The following is a 19123-nucleotide window of genomic DNA, read 5'->3' as shown; positions in this document are numbered from 1 at the left end:
GTGGTTGCGGAACGCAGCGCTAGCCAGCCTCTCTGCCATCTCTCTCTCTCTCCCCCGCCTTGTCGGAAGGTTCGTCTCTCACACCTGGGGCTGAGTTGCATTCGGGTCCTCTCGCTTTGCAACAGGAGGCACTGCCGCCAGCGCAAGAAGCCAACAAGCGGGCCCCTCTTACCGCGTTCCCCGTACGCTCAGTCAGCACCATGAATGGCTCCGCGTCTTGTTTCTTCTTCACGCGCAGCTCTGCGCATTACTTCAAGGAAAGCTATTGAGGCAAAATGTCGGATGCTCCTATGTACTCGTACGACCGTTGGCTGCTTAAGAAGGCGCTTTCCAGCAAACCGTATGCATGGTCGGAGGAAGTTCGATGCTCTGTAAATTATGTAAGCCAAAATGGCAACGATTTTTGGACACTACATGCGGGCAGTCCGCTCCATACTGCTACAAGATGGCTTAGAGCACTGCACGGGCCGATTTTTTCAACCCGGGCCCGGCCCTGGCCCGTTTCTACGTTGGGCTGCCCGCCCGAGCCCGACCGAAAGTTTTATTGTGAGACCCGGGCCCGGCCCGGGCCCGCAAATAATCTACATTATTTGTAGATTATTTGTAGACGACCGGTGGCGGGCTGGGCCCGGGCCCAGATCGCCACCCCTTTACCTTAGGCCCGAGCCCGGCCCGAGCCCGGCTCGAAACCGGCCCGAACACCGCCCGAGACCTAAAAAGACATGTTTTTCAGAGTCGAGACACGTGAGGATAACTCGCTGCATGTCACATGCAGACCACCAGAAAGTCCGAGCTCGGCCCGGGCCCGCGTCAAAAAGCACATGCCGTGCCCGAGCCCGGCCCGAGCCCGTGAAAAAACTGCCCTTTCGGGTAAGCCCGAGCCCGTGCAGTGCTCTAAGATGGCTGTTCGGCGCCACCGGTCGTCCACAGTTACTTATGTAATGTTTGGTATTTGTGCTCAGAAGACTGTGGTTCTTATACCGCATTTATGTGCCTTCTAACGATTTTTCCCCGTTGTATGCTGAATCATATATCGGACTAATTTACTCCTCACTCCATTTCGTGATCTTGCGCTTTCACACGATTGTAACTCATTTTCAAGCATGCTAATTTTATCACTTCAGGGGCGCTATAACGTAAAATGATTCCAAACTGTTTTGATTCCAATTTCTGAAATCAGCCTCCACGATTGGCCAAACATTTTCGGGCCACTCCCAACTTCGCCTGTCTGTCACGCGACGTCACGAAAACCGCGATATCTCCCCATCTGATATAATGTGTACACACTGATTATGCACCATTAAACCGCACAAAAGAAAAATAATCATTGCTGATTCGACGCCTTTTCACCATTAGCCCTCTGCTGTTGGTCCAATCTTTTCTGGCCACGCCCACTTCGCTTGTCTGTCACGCGACCTTACAAAACCGCGAAAACTCACCACGTCAAAGTGACGTGTGCGCGAAAAAAATGCATTAATATGCCGAACAACACGGAAAATTTTTCTGAATAGCCACAGACTGACCCGTTCCGAAAGGAATAGAAGACGGCTGCCCGCCGATAGCTCAGGCCCTCGCTACTCGCACCTGCCGGTGAGCATGCATTTATTCGCGCATGATAAACCTTTTTGCGTGGCAGTAAAACGTTATTGAGCCCTTTCGACATGCATATGACACCGCTCTGCCAACTCTTCCTTGCTGAGGATCCATTTTAGCGGCATTCTTATCATTCCGTTGCACGCCGCGGCGATTTTCGATCAGCCACCGCAAGCTCAGTAAGGCGAAGCGGACCAATCGGAGAAGCCGGCACCACCCTCTTCATGCGGTTATCTATTATCCCTGTACTGGCTCGACCCCATCGAAACCCTCTCCACTAGAGCGTGCTCCTCACCTCTTGTCAGCCAATTAGATAAGAAAAACCGCTGAGCGTAGACAATATTATTGGTTTTGAAAGCGAACAAAGGTGACTTCCTATAAACGACGAGAGTGTTTGATTGGGTTGTTCAGACAACGCTGCGGGTCACCGCCCGATGCTTGCGTCGGTGCTTACGTAAATTTGACGTCAGGAGTTTGGAATTAAAACAGTTTGGAATCATTTTACGTTATAGCGCCCCAGTACGCTAAATTCGTCTGCCCGAATATCAGCGTAAAGGGGCTTTTAAAGTAAAGTCTAGGGAGACATTACCGAGTCTATTTGCTCTGCAGGAGCTAGCAACATCCAGAATGCCCTCAAAACACCACTAAAGATGATGCGACGCTGATTATCCATTCTGAGGTTACTACATTTACTGATCAAACGTTAACCACTTCCGTAATACATGGTGACGGTGCCGAAGCTGCCATACGACATGCGGACGGTGACGCGCTGTGTTAAATGCTTTTCATTAAGCGGTTAAACTAGAGAGGTAACGTAACTGGACTCGAATGCATCCACTTTGATTGAGCTATCTCAGCTTAATTAATTCCTTGCTACAGTGTGTCCTTGCCATAGCTGCCAACGAGAATTGACTTCGGCGCTCTCTTTATATTCGTTTATTAAAGTACCTACACCATTTTAACAAAAAGAAACATTCTGTGTGAAAGTCATCAGAAAACTGGAAGCTTAAAGTAGCTCCAAAATAAATCAACCAACAAAACATGTATGAGTATGAATTACGAATTTAGCAGAAATTACGTCGTCATTCCATATCCTCCAACTGTAATGCGTTTCTAATGGGCACAGAGACTGCCCTCCCACAAAATGTGCCATTAGAAAAGCCACAGGTTCGTCTGCGACATTATATTTTTCAAGAGTGTCATGAACGAGTAGCTTGAAGCCGCTGAAATATATTTAAACCAATTCTGCCGTTTTTCTTCTTTAAAAAAAACTTCAACAATGAAGTTACTTGTTATGTACATTTACAAATATACGAACTAATTTATTTCGGTGCATGAGCTTGTGTTTTGGTAATGTCGAAAGTGATTGGTTACTTTTGTTGAGTACGGGACCCTTCTGACAATAGTGCTAACTAGAACTCAAATGACCAGAAAGTGCAAAGATGAAGTGAGCGCCGACCACAAACTTAAGTAATAACTAGAACTTTCGGCACCGGTACCGGGGCCTTGTTCACAAAGACTTCCGTAGGGGTGCCAAAAAGTCTTGTTAATATTTATAATTCTCATAGGCGTCGATTTTATCTTTGACTATGATTAATCCCCACCAGACGAGTTTTCGTCAAATACTTGACTTCATCATCAGAAGCTTTTCGAAAGACAGGCAGACTGACAAAATTTCCTCGAATGTCTGCCCGATTAGTTGTGGCAAAAGTTTCGCACCTTTCGGAAGTAATTGTAGCTTGGGGCCTTTTGCTTCGCACTACAGATACTTGCAACACATTTTAACAGAATCAAGTCGATTAAATCAGTAACGACTTTACTGACAAGTTTTTGCCTCGCGGGGTTAATCATTTCATTGGCGAAAATGAGCGTGCTGCCGCAGCCGTTCGAGACAAAACGCTCCAAACACCTTCTTCGGGCTTTTTTTTTCGTTTTCTTTTATTTTCTGTCGCAGAAATTTCCTGTGCAAGGCCGACATTTGTTTTCATCTCGCGTACTCTGCCCAAGCGTCTCCGCGCCGGCATCTCGCCCACGCTAGAGACGCGCAAACCGTCTATGAACCACGTCACGTTCGACCTTGAAATGAAAAAGCCGCTACCACGCACACCTTCCCTGTGCCACCTCCAGACTTATTTTCTGCCCACGGGGAAAGTTTTACGGAATCTTGTCTCGCCTTAAGTTTTTTTTTTTTTTTTCTGCATTATACGTGTTGTCCTTACTGCGATTCCGCTGGCAGTTGGCGGACCTCCATATTGCACAAAAAATGTCCATATAGTTTTACCGGCTCTTTGCCGGGCATGCTATTGGCTTTCCTCGTCTAATACTGCGACGTACCCTAACACTATAGCACTGCAGTTTTAGTAATAGCTGACCTCAAGTTATAAAGGACATTATATACTGCATGTGCAGGAACGAGTGGCGCGCATTCACAAAAATTAAATGAAAAGAAAAGCTCTGACGTGAAACCTGTTAGTAAGAGAAACTGCAAGCCAATCAGGGGGCGGGACATAATATTAGCGAAAGCGGCTGGTCAATTACAAAGAACGAAAATATTGTGAATTCGGGCTCTAAGCCATTGCGAGCAGGTGCCTACGCAATTTCTCGTATACGCTCAGGTTCCTTGAGTCTCTACGCAAGCCGATAGTGACGACAACTTTTAAAACGATTTAGCATCTGCAGAGCTTCTCGGACTCTGCCGCTAACAATCTCCACGGTCTCTTTATTGGAAGATTGATTTAGCCTAATTTCACAAAGCAATGCACGGCGGATTAGTGAGATGCCGCAGTGGAGAGGTCCGAATTAACTCTCACGACTTAGCAGATTTAGAAGTACAAAATAAGGGAATCGGGTTTGTTGAAGCACTTCGTTAACAAAGAACCTTTGTGATTCGGTGGTCCGTTTTAAGTCGATCAGGACTGGCTGGGGCTACTCATTTAGAAATGAAGTTTGGTTTTCTCACTTGTTATGGGTGGTCGCATGTAGGCCCTTTTCAGCATTTGGTCGGAAATGCGCGCAGCAGCAATCGGAAAGGTTTTGCCCTCCTCTACTTTGTTGACGCAGTGAACAGAATTAAGGCACGTTGATTAGAACATCGTGGGATCTCAATGCATACATACATATTTGGTCAGTAGCTTCTAAACGTTTCGTTTTCTCGCCACACTGTAATAACAGAAAGGACGATCATGACCATGAAAAATGTTTCCTCCGTGGACTGGGGTTTTATGCCCCGATTAAGCGTATGTATTACATTAGGCATTGACATATTAGAAGCAGTTCCCTGTCTATCATTACCGCCCTTGAAAAATTTACAAGTAGAAGGCGTGGCAGAGCAATGAAACAAAGCTTATTGATTCTGTTATTCTTGCATCTGTACCTGTGTTCGCTGACGATCCATTACTAAACGCTTGCCCTTTGTATCCATTCCTCTTTGTGCTCTTTTCGTACTCTTTCCGCGGACACTAACCTCATCGTCGCATGCACACATCCAAATGCACGCATCCACATGCGCACATCCACCACCAGCAATCGCAATACCCAAATGAGTGCAAGGAGCCAGTGAGGAAGCCATAATTTTAAGGCTTGTGTACTCCTAAGTTGTTACACATATGTTTCAACATTTAAATGCTGCGCGCAATTGTCAATAACACCGCAGTACACAGCTGCACCGCTAGATGGGGCGTAAAGCAAACACTAAACCAAACGCACAAAGCGCGACATCTAACGACGACGTAGAGCACCACTGTGTCACTCGCCGGTCGGGCGCGAAGTTGAAATGTCGACAAACTCCAGGAACACCCGGGGCCATATTCACAAAAAGCTTTACGCAACAAATGTTCGCGAAAACTGTTTGTTAGAGCTGGTACCAGCAAGACGTGTTGTTGGTGGTTATATTAGCGAAGGTATAGCTGGGGTAGAGGAATGAAAAAGCTTGTGTATTCGACCCTAGTTCTGCCTCACCACTGTCGATATGGTTCTTACGGCGTGTACTGCTGAGTTGACTTGCTGAAGTAAACGTTGCTTTGGCAGAATGCACTAACTTGACTATAACTTTTTCCTTAGGGCATCAAATTCTCCGACAATAAATGCTATTCGCCAAATATATGGCATGTCGTTTTCGAAAGCGCGTCTTCTTATGTTTTAAGGTGGAAGTATGATCTCCAGGGCACAGATGATTTCTAGTGATAACGTGCGAGAACAAATTGTATTACGCAAAGATAAAATATAGTAAATGTGCGACTGAAAGTTGCACATTATTTCAGAGGCTTGAAGACGAAATGTAGCATGCAGGGTGTCTAAAGTGAGTGCAGTTGCTCTAGTTCGTATCACTGCAAGTGAAATCTGTAAGTACTGCTATGGAAACCATACCACTTGAGCTGAGGTTTAAGCTGATGATGGTGATCAGTTATTGGCATCGCCTTAGAAGGAGCGGTGACAAATAGTCACCTAGCCTGCGTGAGCTAATCAGGTAATCTATACAAGCTTATCATTCTTGCATTTTGCCTACATCTCCTTGATCTTTTCTCTCTTGCTTATTGCATCTGTATCTACCTTGTACAGTTACCTATGCCTGTTACGGATCCGGTTATGTCAATCTCTTCCTCACGCAGGTAGTTCGCGCCTTCTGACGCCGTTCTACCGCACTAATATATGGCACGCCAGCCATTAAGGCCTTCTGTCACCAGAAGAGGGCCTACGCTGTCCAGCATATTCAACCGGTGAGAACTTGGGCAAATATTTTGCCGTTTTGTCATTAGAAGAATAAATGGGGCTCTGTGTTCATTCATATTACTACTAAAAGATAGCTGCTAGTTGCACTTTGTTCTTCTCTAACTGCGTTTGAGCACGAACAACAAGGGGATCCGTGGTAGAGTGCATCCGAGGGACTTTATTCCTTGTTAGACCCACCATACAGACCAATAAAAGTTAACTGTTGTTTAATTGAAGTCTAGAAATAAAAACGAAATAACACTACCAGGGCTGATTTTGTCACGTACTCAAATAGCCAAGAAAGTAGATTGTAGGATGGCCACCATGATTGCCTAATTAGTAAAGCACAGCACGCGCAACATGGAAGAAGCCGGTTTGGCTCCCACGTACTGCTACAATTTATCTTTTCTTCCATTTCCTTTGCTCTCATTGTTTCTACATTTCAATTACCATAATAATTAACTTCCCATATGCTTTATTTGGCTTCATTGTATGTCCCCAACGGACAACTGACAACCCTGGAACATCCTCCGGATCACATTGCCGGACATAAAGGATGCCCGCAGGGCATACGAAAAAATCCACGGGCCGTACTAATGGACGTCCGTAGGACTATAAAGCGCAGAGGATTTGTGGGTCCTGGGCTGGTCCGACGGATGTCAAGAACGGACGTTCGGACGTTTACATGTCACTTCGTATGGTTGTGACTACCTGTTCATGTTGAGCTCTTTGATCCAGCGCTCTTTGAGAAGTGAAATTTCCTATTTTGTGTCTTGTAAATGACACAAAACGTCAGCACATTGATATTTTCTTGGTGATATGTATTTGGCTGAAGACCTCCGCAGTGTGCAACGCTCGCTTTTTTTTTTTCGTACAACGCAACTATTCTCTTCGGGGTACAACGCAAAGTGTCACTGCCCCTTTGGAGTTATGTCACATGCGCAGCCCTGTGATAGGATTATATATAGCAGCGCTATTTTACTAGGCCATGATTGTCTAAACATTTACCTCACTTCTTCGACTTTTCTTTTTTACATCAGCCCATGTATCTTTGGGGCAGCGTTCAAAGTGGCCATCCAATGTGGCGTGCTTATAGCCAGAAATATTTTGACTAACTACGAATACCAAGTCGTCTACACATTTTACCGGGTTTGTACCGGGTACCCTCTTTAACACGACTTTGTTAGCGGTCTCAAAAAAAGAAAAAAAAAAGAAACGTATTTCCACAGTCAAGAAGGATGTGTTCTGGCTTTTACTGACGTTATAAGGATGTGAAATTAAATTGCGATTGATAACGTTTAGAAGGCTAATTTCAGTGTCATGGGGGGGGGGGGGGGGGGGGGGGGCGGTGAGCCGTCGGGGTCATCGTGCGCGGGATCCATGGCATACAAGCTTCTTCTTACGTTATGTTCCGCATCACCGTACGCGTCGCCTTACATGTGCACCCGTCTCGCACTGCGCTTAGAATGAGGATGCACTGAACGACCGTACCTATAGGTTCTTTGGTTTCTTAAACTCGGCATGCTAAGGCGGAATTGCCTGCAATTCCAGCAAGGCTAGATTCGCGTGCTGACTAAACACCTGCTTCTCTCCTCGTCATCCCATTACGCACTAGAATACGTGCTACGCAAGAGCGTAAACGTTAGCCGCCGCTACACATTAGGTCCATCACTTTATTTAATGGCACATATTCGAGCCGACATTCTAATGGACATTAAGAGGAAACAAATGGAGCTGGACAGGCCAGGTAATGCGTATGATGGATAACAAGTAACCCATTAGAGTAATAGAATGGATACCAAGAGAAGGGAAGCGCAGTCGAGGATGGCAGAAAACTAGATGGGGTGATGAAGTTACGAAATTTGCAGGCAAAAGTTGTAATCAGCTAGCGCAAGACAGGGGTAATTGGAGATCGCAGGGAGAGGCTTTCGTTCTGCAGTGAACATAAAATATAGGCTGATGATGATGATGATTCGAGTATGTAAGTGTACGTATAAGCGTACGCTACAACTACTTCTGTAGTTGTAGCCTTTAACAGGGGTAGTACACAACAGTAGCATTAGTAGCCGCTGTAACAGCAGTAACAGCCGCAGCACCAATAGAATTGCTAGTTAGTAGTAGTGGTAGGTAGGAAAAACTTTATTTTAAAAATATGGGGTTTACCTGCCATAACCACGATATGATTATGAGGCAAGCCGTAGTGGGGTACTCCGGAGTAATTTGGACCACCTGGGGTTCTTTAATGTGCACCTAAATCTAAGTACACGGGTTCTTTCGCATTTCGCCCCCATCGTAATGCGGCCGCCGTGGCCGAGATTCGGTCCCGCGACCTCGTGCTTATCAGCCCAACACCATAGCCACTAAGCAACCACGCCGGGCAACATTATTTAGTCAGCGTTCGGCGGGGTTATTAGGCATGGTTTCTTCAGGCGGGCCAGATGGCCATCAAGCGATGTTTGATGGCGACCTCTTCAGCTCGTTCTATGACCTGGGGTTTGGTGTGCAGGCCAGACTGAACAGCACCACCTCCCATGCTTCAGATGAGGGAGAGGCCATAAGGTTAGGAGGAGTCTTGTCCTCCTCGAAATCCGATATTTTGTGAATTACGTGTTGCTAGTTTACCACAGAATCTAGAGTGGGCTTACTTAGTCGGGGTACATGTGTGCATATATGTGCGGATTTGGGTAAGAGTTGGTTTGTAGTCGCCGCCATGCGATTCCTTGGTGTTTGGTGAGCTACTAGTGTAGGTGGGGGTTTTGTTCGTCTGTTAAGACAATATTATTCTGTCATGTCCTGGAATGTATATAGGCCTTCGCTGGGTTGTCACCAGCCCTAGCATTATGAGCAACAGCAGCAGTACTAAGGGTGGTAATATGAGGACAACCCAGAACGGCACTAAATGCCTTAATACACATTCTTCTCAATAAGTTTGGCGTGTGAAAATGAACAATGTGGGGCGAAGTATGCGTCTACGCGCATGACACCAGTTCTAGTTATCAACCGGTGAAAGTTGCAAGAGGCACCCAATTCTTTAACCCTCTCTGGTCCACTGATTACTTTAGGAATCATAATGTTTTGTAGAAAATAACTGATGTCGACAAAAAGAAACAACAAAACAATTATCAAAAATGTGTCATCAATGCTCACTACATAATTTGTAGACTTCGTGCCACAGATAAATATGGCTCTTGCTGATATTTCACAAATGTCCATGCGTCGCATCACACGGAGGTTATGCATGTCAGTTCTGTATCGATGAAGCCTGCTGCCTAATGCATATTACATTCCTTAAGTGGCACCAAAATCGTTTTAAAAATTCGTGGCCATATTTACCGCCATTATAACTGTGAACTGGAAAGTTTGAAGAGCCACATGCTGCTTACAACAGGCCGAGTTTCTGTCAGTTCAAGAGAAAATCATTCGATTCATCGCCGAGAACTCTGGAAATTTTCCCTCTACTTTTCTGTTTCTCTGCTCGTTAAGATGCACGTAAAACAAAAATGTCACTTGACTGCAAAAAAAAATTAGACCAGAAAGGGTTAACCAGACCATCGCGAAACTCCACTATGTAAAGGTTGGCCTGCGAAGCCTTTGGCTACATTGTACTACATCTGTAAGCAATCGGGGGCACCACTAAGCTCTGGCGTGCTAAGACGCATTTCAATCAGTTCATCCGCTAGGTTGTCATGCTGACGTACACTTCTCGAAACGTTGACTCCAGCGCGAGACATCCCTTGTTCGACCATTCTTGGTGAGTCATTTACAATTCAATTTGCACGACCACTTGTTGACTTTAATTTCAGTTTTAAATTTGAAGCCAAGTCTACCATTTTCTAAGTATTTTTCCCACACTCGCAACTATATTCGTTCCACCTATTCGGGATGTGCGGCTGTTACCCATCTTAGAAACTTATAGGCAATATCCACGTAGAAATTCACAATTGCCCAAAGGATTTGCCGTGTGCGCAGGCGTACACGCAATGCGCCAACTTGCTTTGAAGGAGCAGTGTTAAACCGCAAAGCGACACTGTCCTTCTTGCTGAAAACCACAGAAAGGACAACGCCCTCCCGAGGGCCTGACAAAAAACAAACTATACGCGTGAGGTAGAAGAGGACCAGCACACGGAGCTCGAGAAACAATCGCTCCGCGACTTCGCACCTTGAACTATCCTCCTCAGCCCGCTGCATACAACTTGAGGCTGAACTGCGCCGCTGCCGACAACGCGGGGCCCCAGACTGTTTGTAAACGAAGAGCACGTGTTGGTGCTGATGTCTGGGTTCGCGAAACGAGCGATGAACGCCCGTATGGCAAAGCCGTAAATAGACGCACAACTCGTGGCGTACGCAGGCGGCGAGACAGGCCGGACATGTGAGAGAAGAAATGCGTGATCGCAGTCATGTGCTTGCACGCCGATCGAAGCCGGCGACGTACTTTGGGCAGTAGTATTCATAACCAACTAGTACTTTTGAAGGTAATGTAACATAAGTAGAACACGCGCGATCACTATCTCCTGTGTACATTTACGCAAAGCGATGCAGACGCACAATATTAAGAGCCATATATACATATAGGGCAGCGGTCGAACCTAACCTAGTGTAGTTTAATTATGCCGTATAACAATATTCAGGTCAATTATATTTGCGATTAGGAAGGAACATTATATTTAAATAATGTGAAGCTTTGTACAGTGCTATGACGAAGACGATGATACATGGTTTATAGCTGTGGTAGAAGTTGACCGATCAAAATTACTAAGCATTTTACATCGCTTCACACGTAAATACATCGTCCACCTTGGTTGCTCCCCCATTTCCTGCCATTTTATATTTTTGTCTTTGCTTGTGTCACCTTTCTCTATTTAATCTATTTATAGATTAAATAGAGAAAGGTTTATAATCTATAGGCTATTTAATCACCTATCCCTATGGCATGCAGAGTATACAGGTAGACGGTTAGACCACAGTCTCCTAAATCTCCGCTTTTTTCTTCAAGGGATTTCAGTCTGCCTCTAGCTTTCCTCATATTACCTTCATTTACAGGCAAAGACAAAGGAGGCCGTTTGACATTAACATACAACGTTCTAGTCTAGACATTACGCGGAAACCACGTGGAGTGTATTTCCGATTTTCTTTATGTTCTCAAAGTGGCGTCACACGGTGTTGGCGCGTCAGTTGCAAGCCGCACGATGAATGTGGTACGAGCATGGCAAAAATATGTTCCATGCGGTTACCGAATGGAGCGCATAGAGAGTGGTCATAGGCGTACTTAACGGAGGGGGCTACGAACGCCGCTTCAGCTATCCTCGTCAGCCGGTCGCTACACATCAGGAGCGGCGTGAAGATGCATTTGTCCCGCAGCGTCGCGGCAATGCTTTTCAGGAGTACAACGCATATCGCCAACCTGCTGTGTGTTATTGTTGTGGTGCTACCGGACACATAGCTCGGTTCTGTCGCCGGCGCAGGGAAACATCCCGATACGATCCATCATCAACGTTTCTTCGCGCCGGCAATGGTCACAACAACGATCCCTGGTCCGCCTATTCCAGGAGAACCTCACGACAAGAGAATCGGCGCAATATTTCTCCCGCTTCTGACCGTAGTTTGACACCTCCGTCCGCCCGACTGCGCCGCTCGCCTTCACCGCGACGGCGGCTATCACCACCGCCATCGCCGGGAAACTAGCCGGCGCGACCGATGGAGGTGAGGTCGCACAAAATGACTTACCTCAGATGCCTCCGCCAGTTACGATGCTTAAGAACAAGATAAAGGTGTTAATAGATGGAGTATGTGCAACGGCTTTAGTGGATACTGGTGCAACCATTTCTGTTATGAGTCGTTCCTTCAAAGATCGCATTGGCCGCAAAGTTATGTTTTCTTGGCACGAATCTACAAGATTTCGTGGTGTCGGCGGAGAAATACTTCATCCTCTGGGAGTTTGCGTCGTTAACGTCTTGTTGGCCGGAAAGGTGTTCCCAACTGAATTCCTGGTCCTGCAGCGGTGTACACATGGAGTTATTCTCGGTATTGACTTTCTCCAAGAGTGTGGCGCTTTCGTCGACTGTGGCACCGGTGAACTTTCAGTCAGCAGTGAAGTCTTTCTTGCCCTCTGTGACGAGCTGCCACCCGCGGAAGACACACTGGTTGTTTCTGATGAACTGATAGTGCCGCCATGGTCGATGCGGTCAGTTGCCATGTTCGCTTCCGTCTCTGCCGTATCTCCCTTTGATGCGATCGTTCAACCTCTGACCGGTCAGTGTGCTAAGAAAGACATCTTAGTGCCTCGCTGTATTGTGTCGATTAGCAACCTAGCCACGTCTTTGTGGGCACTTAACTGTTCGCCAGTGCCTGTTATACTTCCTTGAGGAATGAAGCTCGCCATCTTTGATGGTGCCAACGGGAATTCTATCGCTGCCGTTGACGACGAAGATCAAAAACGCTTGGCCGTTGGTGAATGCAGTTGCTCCTACGAGTCGCAGATTCTGAGCATGGTTAGTAAGAACCTACGGTCAAACGAGCGACAAAGATTGGTTGAACTATTGGAAACACATGCTTCTGTGTTTGACTTCTGCGAAAAGGAGAAGCGACCATCTTTACCCTGTTCTCGAGCTCAGCACAGAATCGATACAAGCTATGCTCATCAAGTCCGGCAAAAACCTTACCGAGTGTCGTCATCGGAGCGGAAAGTTATTGCCGAACAAGTTCAGGATATGCTGCAGAAGGGCGTTATTGAAGAATCGTGCAGCCCTTGGGCAGCACCTGTCATTTTGGTTAAGAAGAAAGACGGCTCTTGGAGGTTTTGCGTTGATTATAGACGATTAAACGCCCTCACCAAAAAAAGATGTATATCCACTACCTCGGATTGACGATGTCATCGACTGTCTACATTCGGCTTCCTACTTTTCTTCACTAGATCTACGATCAGTGTATTGGCAGATCCCTATGCACCCTGCTGACAAGGAGAAGACTGCATTCGTGACACCCGATGGACTATATCAATTTAATGTTATGCTTTTTGGGCTTTGCAATGCCCCCGCTACTTTCGAAAGATTTATGGACTAGATTCTGCGCGGTCTAAAATGGGAGGTATGTTTATGCTATCTAGATGACGTTGTCATTTTCGGACGTACTTTCGAAGAGCACAACGCCCGTTTAAACCTCGTTTTAGACTGCGTCGAGAAGGCCAGCTTGATTTTGAATTCTAAGAAGTGCCGTTGGCGAACGACAAGCATTAGTTCTTGGTCACCTGGTTGACAAAGATGGTGTCAGGCAAGACCCCCGGAAAATAGAAGTAGTCAGTGCCTTTAAGCCACCTCAGTCACTAAAAGAACTCCGCAGCTTCTTGGGATTATGCTCCTACTTTCGACGGTTCGTGCCCAAGTTCGCGGACATTGTTTATCCATTGACAAGTCTCTTGCGAAAAGACAGCCCGTACGAGTGGACACCTGAATGCGACGCGGCATTCTCTCAACTCAAGTTTCTCCTAACATCAGAACCCATTCTTCGTCACTTCGATCCGTCGTCCTCCTCTTCTTCCTTTCGTCTCAACCAAGGCGCTACAATACAATATATATATATATATATATATATATATATATATATGACTCTTGATAAAGGCCGGACCCCGGCCGAAACGTCAGTAAAGTCCTGTTATGTTTTTCCTACGCGCTTCTATTTTTTGAACTACTTCTGTGCCGGCTCCTGTGTTTCTTTGCTTCACTGATATATATATATATATATATATATATATATATATATATAGAGAGAGAGAGAGAGAGAGAGAGAGAGGAGGGTAGAGGTCAGATGGCTTGCGGTTTCTCCCCCTCCCCTACTCGAGAAATAGTTGGTACGCCATACAGAGTGGTACGAATTTTTCAAGCGAAGCTTCTATTGCCTCACTCGTGTCGGCGTCGGTGTTGCCATTGGCGAACAAAAAAAAAAAAAAAAACCCAAGACGCGCGAAACTAAAAATTGCTCGTCAAGCTTAATAATTGAACCAGCGACCTCCGGTTTGTAAGACCACTACGCTAACCGATTCAGCCACTTTTTTCTATTTATAACCGACTTGGCAACGTACAAAACAAGACATTTTCGCGGTCGGTTCATCATAAGCGCAATTTAAAGCGGGGTTTTATATGCATGAAGTAGTATAGGCGCTGCGCCGGCAGCTGGCGCGTGCGATCACGCCATACCCCACGCCAATCCCAGGCGTCCCCTCCCTCTGGAAGAGCGAAAGGGTGTGATCGCGTGTTCGCTCGCCTCGTGCCCGTCGTTTCCCGCCAGGTCAGGCCTGGCAGTCAGATGGGGAGGCCGGGTTTGCTTCGTTCTGCCGAAGAGCAAGCTGTGTTGAAGGAACGGCCGCGGCAGCGGGCCCATGAACTTCTAAAACGCTCAAAAAACTAACCAACCCTTCCCCTAGGGTTGGACAAGCTTCGCGTGCACTCCTGTTCCTGGTTGAGGAAGGGTCTTCAGTTTTTTTTTAATTATTATTAACGAAAGCGCAGTTATCGCAGGTTGTAAAATGGGCTCACTGATGCCCAGCGACACAGTGTCGAAAGTACGTCGGAAACGTGCCCCCCAGGTGGTTTTCGCTTTGAACTATACAGCTGCTTCGTGTGCACTTGCATCCCCTATGACCTTTTCTGCAATCAGTTTAGAGTTTTGAAAAGTGACGCTTCTTACGCATACGTCGCTCCACCTCGTCACTTCTGCGTAGCTCAGCGCTCCTCGCACAATGCACGCTCTACCTCCTTCATGTTCGCTTGGATTCTACCTACATAATGGTCCGCTTTTGATGTTGACTTCTTTAATTATTTCTTCTTGTTATGCTTGTCTATTCGGGCAGTGGCGATTCTGCTTGGCTATTCATGGCCATTCCCCCATTCTGGGGAATCAGCCATGATTGTTCACAATTATAGCCATTGACACACGCCCAGTTATAGATACATCGTTGCACAAGTTGTATATTCAGGCACTTAGCAAGTAGCCCAAGTTCTTGTATAATCGGCAAGACAGCAGTAATAAGCACTCGCTAAGCGGGGGGAAATGCAAACAAAGCTTCGCTTGAAAAAAATTATGCAGATCTGGCCGGTATGTAGAAATCTATGTGAAGCTAAGGTTTAATGACGTCGGAAAATAAATGCCATCCAATTAAATGCGATGCGTACAGCTGTGTTTATTTTCATCGCAGGCGACATGCAATATCATATATTGTTTATGTTTATGTGCTACACCATTCACAAGTTACGCGAAAATGCGAACGCCGAATCAGGTGCATTCCCACTGCGAGAGGTCGACGCACCCTGTCATGAGGACTGAGGGGATGTGTGGTGTTCGTCGATGAAAGAATGGTGAAGGAATGTGTATGCACAGGAAAGTATGACATACATGGGAATACTTTTAGGGATTCCACACCCGATTGAGTCATGATTCCACGTACCCATTCAGGAAGAACGGCCAAGAATGGGCGCATACCCTGTTGCACGTTCCCAATGGCAAACACATATTGCCGAAGAAAACATCGCTTTGAAAATTCCTGGGCCTTCATTGACTGTCCTAAATTATTGACTGCAAATGGCGGCTATGAGCACGCAGCTCCTGTCTATATTTACGTATATGCTCTCCACGTAGTCTTGGGAATCCTGCGGAGCCACTGTGTTAGATGTCAGTCAACAAATTTGGTTGATTAGTTGACCTTAGGTGATATGGCTCAAACTACTACAGAGCCATGGATAGCGTTGCATCGTGCGGTCTACTTTTCATCATCGTCGTCCCGTGCCGTCATTATCATGCCGGCAACTAATTTGCTAAAATGTGTCTACTTTCTTACGTGTCATGCGTAATCCATATGGAAGCATCAATCCGGTAACGTTGCTGGGTGTTCTGCAGCATCCTTACCTAATTGCTTTTTCTTTAAATATTGCTACATGTTCTCATATATAATATGCTTATTTTAATATTTTTTGCATTTTTGTTATTTACACATACTCATTTGATTTCTCATGTGTGCAGCCAATCCCCTTCGTGGGTATGCGTCATGTTGAAAACGTTCAACATCAACCATATAGCCTGTCACGCTAAAGAACCACAGGTAGCAAAATTATTCCGAAGCCCTCCACTGCGGCGTGCCTCATAATCATAACTGGTTTTGGCCCGTAGAACCCCAGAAAGAAGAAGAATCAATGAACGAGCACGATCAACCCCCATCCTAGCATCATCCGTGCGGTTCACAGTAAAGTAGAGATCCTGCGTTAGACCGGGTTCTCATAACCGTACGTGTTTCTAGAAGCAACTTAATTTTCTCAACGAATTACGACATGAAAACGTCGCTGACGATTTCGAGGTGGCAGCTCTTCGAGTTAAAGCACTTGAAGAGTTCCGGGAACAATGCTTTGGACAAACGCTGCAAATTGCGAGGCTACAAGTGCCAGCTGATCTCATTTCCAAGTAAACTTCGTTGACAGTCGCAGCGATCTTTTCGAGGCATTGGGCCGCATTACATAAGATTTTGTTCGAACCGTCCTTATGTATCTCTGGTAACTCTGGCGACAACGAGGCAGTCTGTCTTTCTGTTCGTGTTCACGTGTGCCTGCAATAGTTACTCTGCGCTTCCAAAACTCTTCTGTGGCTCTTCTGTGAATATGAAACAAAATAAAAACGAGATAAAACAGGAGAACGCCCCTCCAGCAAAACTATTAAGAAATTAAGGGCTTCTAAACAGAACTCCAAACAGAAAAACGACAAAAACCCAGCCTTCGAACACGCGTGCGGAAGAGAAGAGAAATTGCACAACCGCACACGCTGGGACTAGCAACAGAGTTTAATGTAACACATGGGTCGAAAGGAAACCAAAGCGTGCAGGCGCCATACATAAAAAGTAGACGTAAAAGCATCGGTGTATGACACATTCTAATGATAGCAGTTTTCCAAATAAGTCACTTCTTTGCCTGATAGCGATAAGGAGGGTACGCTCGCACGCTGATTGTGACCGTGTTTTCGCATTTGATATGCTTCAGTCACTTCTCTCTCGCATTTCGTGGCTCCCCTACCAACAATTTGGGTATCATTAAAAACAGGAGAGCAACCGCACATTCGGCAAGTAGCAGGCAAGCTTTTCCCCTCCACCTGAAGTCACAGACGTTTCATGTTCTTTTAAACGAACATTGACACAGCGTGGCGTCTGTCCGATAGGTACTCTACGACACGACAACGGTATGCGATAGACAACATTGGTAGTGCATTCTGTGAATTTAGTAGCATGGTGAGTAGTGCAGAAGCGGTTGGTTTCCGATTTTCAATCCTGGGACGAAGTATTGACAGCTTACATAGCGCAGAGAACACAACTCATACGCCATGTCTAGTGGCAACTTTTTCACATTGTGTGAAAGCTTGTAGATATAAGAAATAACTTCCACTCACTTACGGTCCTCATTTCCACGCTCGTGTACCCTACCATGTGTTTATTTTTTCAAGCTGTTCAATTTTGCTTTCGGCTACCGCCATTAAAATGTTATCAGGGAAGCCAGCCGCCTTTAGGTGCTGAATCTGCTCATTAAAAAACTTTGCTCAATTGAATGGTGGCAGCTTTTCTTGAGGGCATTATTAAAACACAGGACATGCTGTGCCACACTTGACTAATTTTGAGTGTGACGACTCGAATGGTCGAAGCTGCTTCTTAGTGCAGGCGCATATATGAGAAAACTCATCGGCTACAATCCGTAAATTGCAATATGTGCCGTAAAATAATTCATTGAGAACTCTATTAGTGAATTTTCGTTATTTATTCGAACATGTGTTTCGATTTGTTGTGTTAATAATGTCCGCTTCTTCGAATAATCCAGCTCAAGGACAAGAATTGTGATATCTGCCACAGGCGGTTTTTAAAAATTTCGTAAAACTTAATGATCACCCCGTATATGATACTATAGGTCGCCTTACAGGCCCTGCGGAAGAGCCAGCACTAGAGGCATAACGCTCTCTCCTCTGCATCACTAGAAGTTAAACAGCTCAAAGAAACACAAACACAAAAAAAGATCCCGTGCCTACAATAAGCGTGCCTACCAATGTATCACTAATTACAGCCTTTGAGTATCGAGCACGCACTAATCACGCAAATAGACAAATTCATGAGAAACAAACGATATAAATTCAGAAACCTGACTTCCACCAACTATGTGTTGTGCGCAGATTATTGCTAAGCCTCCGCGACTTTCTACGTGGTTCCTTGGTCACCACGCAAGACAACGTCCTTCAGGTATGCGTGATAGGAAATGGAGATCCGGCATGTTTTTATACAGATATCAGCAGGGACGGCACACCGATAGTGATGTCCACGACCGACATTACGGAGGTCGCCAGCGATAAGAACACACACAATGCAACAAATCGACGCACAGGGCTACACATATTCATGTTGGAAAACAACTCGCATGGCGGATTCGTCGCTTTCCCGAAATTGAGATAAGTTGGCAATGCCATCGTTATGCAGACCGAGTTGACTTGTTCGGCACGACATTGCGCGGCGTAAAGTGTATTATTATTATTTAGGTGTGTTGAGGGGGGGGGGGGGGGGGTTCCTCCTGCGATGACTACATAACAGTTTCACTCCGCGGAATGTTTTATCAACAGTGCTACAATGAATTTCGCATTTTATTTGTTAACAGAACCTGCTCCCTTTGTTCTTTCCTCCTGGCAATTATTTATAATCGCTGTTTCCGTTTCTCCAACTCCATTTCACGAAGCACCATGACCGCGTCACAAAGGGGCCGAGATGTGTTCCAAGTTGTTTGTGTTAAAAGCAGCTACCCGATGTACAGCATTTCGGCCA

This window comes from Dermacentor silvarum, chromosome 8 (assembly GCF_013339745.2).
Source record: "Dermacentor silvarum isolate Dsil-2018 chromosome 8, BIME_Dsil_1.4, whole genome shotgun sequence".
Lineage (NCBI taxonomy): Eukaryota > Metazoa > Arthropoda > Arachnida > Ixodida > Ixodidae > Dermacentor > Dermacentor silvarum.
This window is presented reverse-complemented; position numbering follows the sequence as displayed.